This window comes from Peromyscus eremicus, chromosome 1 (assembly GCF_949786415.1).
Source record: "Peromyscus eremicus chromosome 1, PerEre_H2_v1, whole genome shotgun sequence".
In the NCBI taxonomy this organism is placed as follows: Eukaryota; Metazoa; Chordata; class Mammalia; order Rodentia; family Cricetidae; genus Peromyscus; species Peromyscus eremicus.
The window spans coordinates 54,499,254-54,505,253 of NC_081416.1; the positions used below are offsets into that span (position 1 = coordinate 54,499,254).

General features: G+C 50.4%; 1 long non-coding RNA gene across 1 annotated transcript; it reads right to left on the bottom strand.

The window, feature by feature from the left end:
* Window positions 1-1,496: 1,496 nt before the first annotated feature.
* On the bottom strand, window positions 1,497-5,614 carry LOC131897816 (uncharacterized). The gene is made up of 2 exons (XR_009375806.1): window positions 5,307-5,614; window positions 1,497-1,999 (listed from the first exon to the last, which is right to left on the bottom strand). It is a non-coding gene; the product is annotated as an uncharacterized LOC131897816 (long non-coding RNA).
* Window positions 5,615-6,000: the final 386 nt, after the last annotated feature.

Sequence of the window (6,000 nt, forward strand, 5' to 3'; positions counted from 1 at the left end):
AGTGAGAGCAGCTTACCCGCCCAGTGGGCTCCAGAGGTCTTGGCAGCAGAAAGAAAAGGCTGACTTCCCTTTTGGAATGTCTGTCTGTAGGGTGATGTCACCTGCACTGTGCTCAGTCCTCCTGGAGTCATATGCCCTCCCAGAGCTGCCAGCCTACTCTCTTGGCAACAGCCGTGGTCTTCCTGACTGCTGTTGATGGCTCCAGGTGTGTTATGTGAGGGGCCCGGATGTGTGTGTGTGTGTGCATACACGAATATGTATTTCCATTAAGCATCACTTGTGCCTTAACCCTCCAGGACAGGGCACTGTGACTAGATGTCCTGAGTGTCCTCAGTCTTTCCTGTCACTTGACTTATTAATAAAATCAGTGCCTACCATACTGTGGCATGGTTTGTAATATGGGATAGCCAGGGTGTCCTAACTACACGTGGCCTGTGTGCCTAGAATACAGTCTCAGGACTTCACCCCAGGAAAGTCTCATCTGGTGGATCCTGGACGGATACCCTTCTCGGTCTGGGAAGAGGTGGTTTGGGGAGACCTGGGCTCAGGTGAGTCCAGGAGGAGCTCTGCGGATCCTTTGCCCTTCCTTGGCCTCCAAGGTCCTTCTGGTTACCAGGCTGTTTCCCACAACAAGCTGCGGAGGCAGCAGGATGTGAGCTTTGGCTCTGTGGGACAAACACCAGAAACTGGGTTCAGCTTAGCCATGTGTCCCTGAGGCACTGTGATCTTACAACAGGGGCATGTTGCCTGTCATGCCTAACAGAGCGATGCCCTGTCCTCCGAGTGACCCTCTGCCAGGCTGCTGTGACTAACGGTACTACCATGACACACACTTAGGGCTCTGTTTCTTGGTCTTCGGGCAGGTTGATTGACAACAATGACCTCGAAGATTCTGGGTGCTTCAGTGTGCTCCATGTGCTGGGAGCTGTTAGCAATACTTTCTTAGCACCTTAGACCTCTGGGGACCTGGGGGGAGGAGGGGCAGGGCCACACTAGTGACCTGGACCAGCATGGCAGGGTGCCTGGTACCCCTTCTTCCTACCCAGACACACTATTTCCTGGGTTCATTTTTTATTTTCACTCTTTGGGAGCCCACCACCCAGCTCCCAAATAAATACATGGAGACTTCTTTTTTCTTACTTATGAATGCCTGGCCTTAGCTTGGCTTGTTTCTAGTCAGCTTTTCTAACTTATCCTGTTTCTCTTTAACTACATTTTGCCTCTTGGCTTTTCACCTTTATGTTTTTTATATATCTTTCTTTCCTTCTTACTCCAAGGCTGGCTGGGTGGCAGGGTGGCTGACCCCTGGTGTCCTCCTCTTCTCACTCCTCCCTCTTCTCTAGATTCCTCCTCCTATTTATCCTCTCTGCCTGCCAGCCCCGCCTGTCCTTTCTCCTGCCTCACTATTGGCCGATCAGCTCTTTATTAGACCAGTCAGGTGTTTTAGGCAGGCAAAGTAACACGGCTTCACAGAATGCAGCTAAACAAATGCAACATAAAAGAATGCAACACGTCTTTGCAGCATTAAACAAATGTTCCACAGCGTAAATGAATGTAACATCTTAAACTAATATTCCACAACAGTTCCCTGCCACCAGAGTCAATTTCCTGTTGCCACTGTGACATCACCATTCCCACAGTGGCTCAGTCCAGCCTTTCATTACCTCATAATTATGCAGGTTGGAAAGCACAGTCTTGATGAGCTGACTGAAGGTGTGGGCAGGGAGCACGTCTTCCTGAGGCTCTAGGGCACTGTTAGTTAACTCCAGTGTCTGAGACACTGCATGCCTTTGCTGTTGGCCCCTCCATTCTTAGACTTAGTGCTGACAGACGGTCCTTACATCACATACTCTGACCTTCCATTCGCCAATCTTTCTGTGATTTGGGGCCTTGTGATGATGCTGGGACAGGGTGCTGTCCCTGTAGTCAGCACCTGGATAGCTTCAGTTGCGTTTGGCCATTTGATTGGTTACTTGTCTTGTTGCTGGGACAAAAATACCTGACAAGGCAGTTAGGGGAGGAAGGGCTTGTTCGGCTCACAGTTTGAGGGTCCAGCCGGCCATGGAGGGAACTCAGCAGCAGAAGCTGGAGCAGTGGTCCATCACACCCAGTCAGGAAGCAGATGAACACTAGTGCTCAGCTTGCTTTCTCCTTTTATTCACTCTGGGACCCTAGTCCATAGGATGATGCTGCCCACCCACCTCACCTAGGCAAATCTAGAAACTGCCTCGTTCACAAGCATGCTCAGAGGTTTGTCGGGTTGACAATACTAGAGCCAGGTAACCTGGAAGAACTAGAGGCTCCAGGATTCAGAGACTTCTTTTCTTGGAGGGCACCACTGTGCCCACCCTGTCTCTTATCCATCCTCTATACTGCCTGGATAGTCTACAAAGTCCCCTTCCCTTTGTTTTGAGACAGGGTTGTGGCAAGTCTCTGTCCTACCAGACAGCTCCCAAACAACCACACAGAGACTTCATATTAATTATGAAATCTCCACTGATAGCTCAGGCTTAGTAGCTGGGTTTTTTTGTTTATTTGTTTTTGGTGGGTTTTTGTTTGTTTGTTTGTTTGTTGTTTGTTTTGGTGGTTGTTTTTGTTTGTTTTGGTTTGGTTTTTGGTTTTGGTTTGGTTTGGTTTGGTTTGGTTTTGGTTTTGGTTTTTCAAGACAGGGTTTCTCTGTGTAGTTTTGGTGCCTGTCCTGGATCTCCCTCTGTAGACCAGGCTGGTCTCGAACTCACAGAGATCCGCCTGCCTCTGCATCCAGAGTGCTGGGATTAAAGGCATGTGCCACCGCAGCTCACCCAGTTTACTAGCTCTTATAACTTAACCCATTTCTATTAGTTTATGTGCTGCCACTTGGCTCGTGGTTTGCTACCTCATCTCCTACATGTCATGCTTCCTCCATGTCTCCTTGCAACTCTGACCTTCTTCCCAGCATCCTGTGTACCTGGAAATCCTGCCTCGCAATTGGCCATTCAGCTTTTTATTAAACCAAGCAGAGTGACACATCTTCACAGTGTACAAAAGGATTATTTCATTACACAGGGTCTTACTATGCAGTCCTGGCTGGCCTGGAATCACTATGCAGATCAAGCTACCCTCAAACACTGATCAGCCAGTATCTACCTCCCTGTGCTGGGGTTAGAAGTGTATGCCACCATACCCAGTAACAGTTCACTCTAACTGTCTCTGCCCAGGCTCTGTCACACTCCCTGCACTGGGCTGGCTGGACTGGCTGCCTTGCAAAGGGGCCAGTGACCAGGTGAGAGGAATCTGGCCGTGTGGAGTTTCTGGCCCATGGTCGTCTGAAAACCTTGGCAGAGCGTGACTCCAGCCCAGTTCAGTGTCTGCCCAAGGACCTAATCCAGGTCTCCTGTTGTTGTATGGTATAAATGCAAAATATGTCTCCCATACACACAGGCACCACACAAGAACTTGAAGCTCTCTTCACGCAACTACTTGACGACAGGGTTGAGAGCGTTGTACCCCACCCTGTCCTATACCAGCTCTGCCTTGACAGAGCAATGGAGAATCTAGGACACCACAAATGAGAGGCTGAATGCTAAAGGTGGCTTAACTTGAGGGTCTGGAGCCCAGACCAATTCCAGGCATCCTTGAGATAGCCCAAGAGGACTTAGGGAGGACCCTGCATGGGGAATTATTCCAGTGGTGGCCAGTTCCCTCAGGAGTTTTCAGACCCTGGCCACTGCTTCACACACTGCTGCCTAACAGGTTGTCCAATAAGAAGGAGAAAGCAGTTGGGGGGGGGGTGCACACATCTTTAATCCCAGCACTCTGGAAGCAGAGGCAAGCAGATCTCTGTGAGTTCGAGGCCAGCCTGGTCTACACAATGAGTTCCAGGAAAGCCAAGGCTACACAAATAAACCTTGTCTCAAAAAAAAAAAAAAAAAAAAAAAAACAGAAAGAAGCCGGGCGGTGGTGGCACACGCCTTTAATCCCAGCACTTGGGAGGCAGAGCCAGGCAGATCTCTGTGAGTTCGAGGCCAGTCTGGGCTACCAAGTGAGTTCCAGGAAAGGCGCAAAGCTACACAGAGAAACCCTGTCTCGGAAAAAAAAAAAAAAAAAAAAGAGAGAGAGAAAGCAAGCTAAGCCTGGTTCATCTCTAATTTATGACTTTGGACACAAGTATGACCAAGTGTCTCCTTCCTGCCCCCACGTTTACCACAGTGGACTGCACCCTCAAACCCAACCAGAATAAACTCTTGGTTGCCTCTGTCAGGCATGGCGGCACAGTGAAAGGGAAGTGACTAAGCTAGGCAAGTGCCTACCACTGAGCTGGAAACTCACCCTTTAGATTTATTATACCTGTATGGGTGCTCTGCCTGCACGTATTTACAGTGCATACCGAGTGTCCAAGAATTGGGCACTGGATCCCTGCAACTCTAGTTACAAATGGTTGTGAGCTGCCATGTGGGTTCTGAGATCAGAGCCAGAAGCCTCTGGAAGAGCAGCCAGTGCTCTTTACTGCTGAGCCATCTCTTCAGCCCCAGCCCTTTTTTATTTTTGAGACAGGGTCTCAATAAGTTGCCCAGACTGACCTTGAACTTTTTTTTTAATGGGATTAAAGGCACCACCACTTGGCTTGGCCTTGAACTCTTGGTTCTGTTAGCCTCCTGGGATGATAGGCATATGCTACCATGCCTGACTTCAGGCTTCTAAATACTTTTCAAGGAGGGTGCAGTTCACTGGGCATGGTGACAAATGCCTGTAAGCCCAGCACTTGGGAGTTCAAAGCCAGCTTTGTCTACAGAATTCCAGGACAGCCAGAGCTACACAGTGAAACCCTGTCTCAAAAAGAAAAAAAAAAAATGTTGGGAAGAGGAGAGCAGAGGTGACCCCAGCGTCTTGAAGAAAAGTCAGTCTAAACCAAGTTGTCCGGGGGTGGGGGGGGTGGGGGAGGGTGGGAGCGTGTATCAGTTAACTTTTAGGGGAAGTGGGTAGAGGTGGGACACAGATCACCAGGAAAACACAAGACATTGTTGACAAATGAGGTAGCCGCATCCGACATGGGACACATAGGAAGAGGTACCAGAAAAGGATCGGTGACCAACACGACTTCCCGGAGGACATCTGCCCTCCCCACCCCACCCCCAGCTCAGCTTCAAGGTAAATGGAACAGAGAGCTCACGAAGGAGGCCTGGCTTTGACCTGGAGCCTGGCAGACCTGAGCAGCCTGGACCCAAGGAAGAGTAGATTTCAGGACAGATTCTCACTGCCCATCCTTGTCCCTGATACTTCCACCCTGTCCCAACCCACCCCCATTTCAGAGAACACGGATGGGTTACCCAGCTGCATCCAGAGCTGAGACACAGGGCTGAGCCGGGTCTCACAGGTTCGGTTTGCAGCAGCAAGTCCAGTGCCAAGGGATGGATGAACCCTTTCTTGTGCCCTGAGAGAAGCAGCCGGCTCAGCTGTGACCAGCAGGGGGCAGCTGAGTCCTCCCTTTCTTTCTGCTGGGCCTCAGGCAGCATGAGCCAGCATTTCTGGCCTAGGCCTGTGCAAGCCTCGGGGAAACAGAGGTGTGCCTCCAGGTACAGAACCCTTACTGGGGCACACTCTCTGACTCTTGATGGCCAGGACCTCCCTCCTGCCTCTGGGTTCTAGAACCCAGGTATCCAAGAACCCCAGGATCCAGGACCTTGAAATGGATTCTGCTTTGGAAGCTGTTTTTCTGTAAATAACAACTCTGTCAAAATATTTAAAGCCAGCCGGACTGTTTGGGGAACTCCAGAGGTGGGCAGACCGTGGGCATAATGCCCCCCTTGTGTTTCACCCGGTTCCCACGGGAGCGGCTGTCTCCAGCCCACCCACCCCACACCTTCCGCTTTCCCAGCTGTCAGCCCTCTTTAAGTCAGGCCTCTCCACGCCCCACCTACTGAACCCTCCAGCTATTTCATTTCTAATAATGCCAGGGATCAAACCTATGGCCTTGTGAATCCTGGTAAGCACTCTACTACTGAGGAACTCCCTTGATCCCAG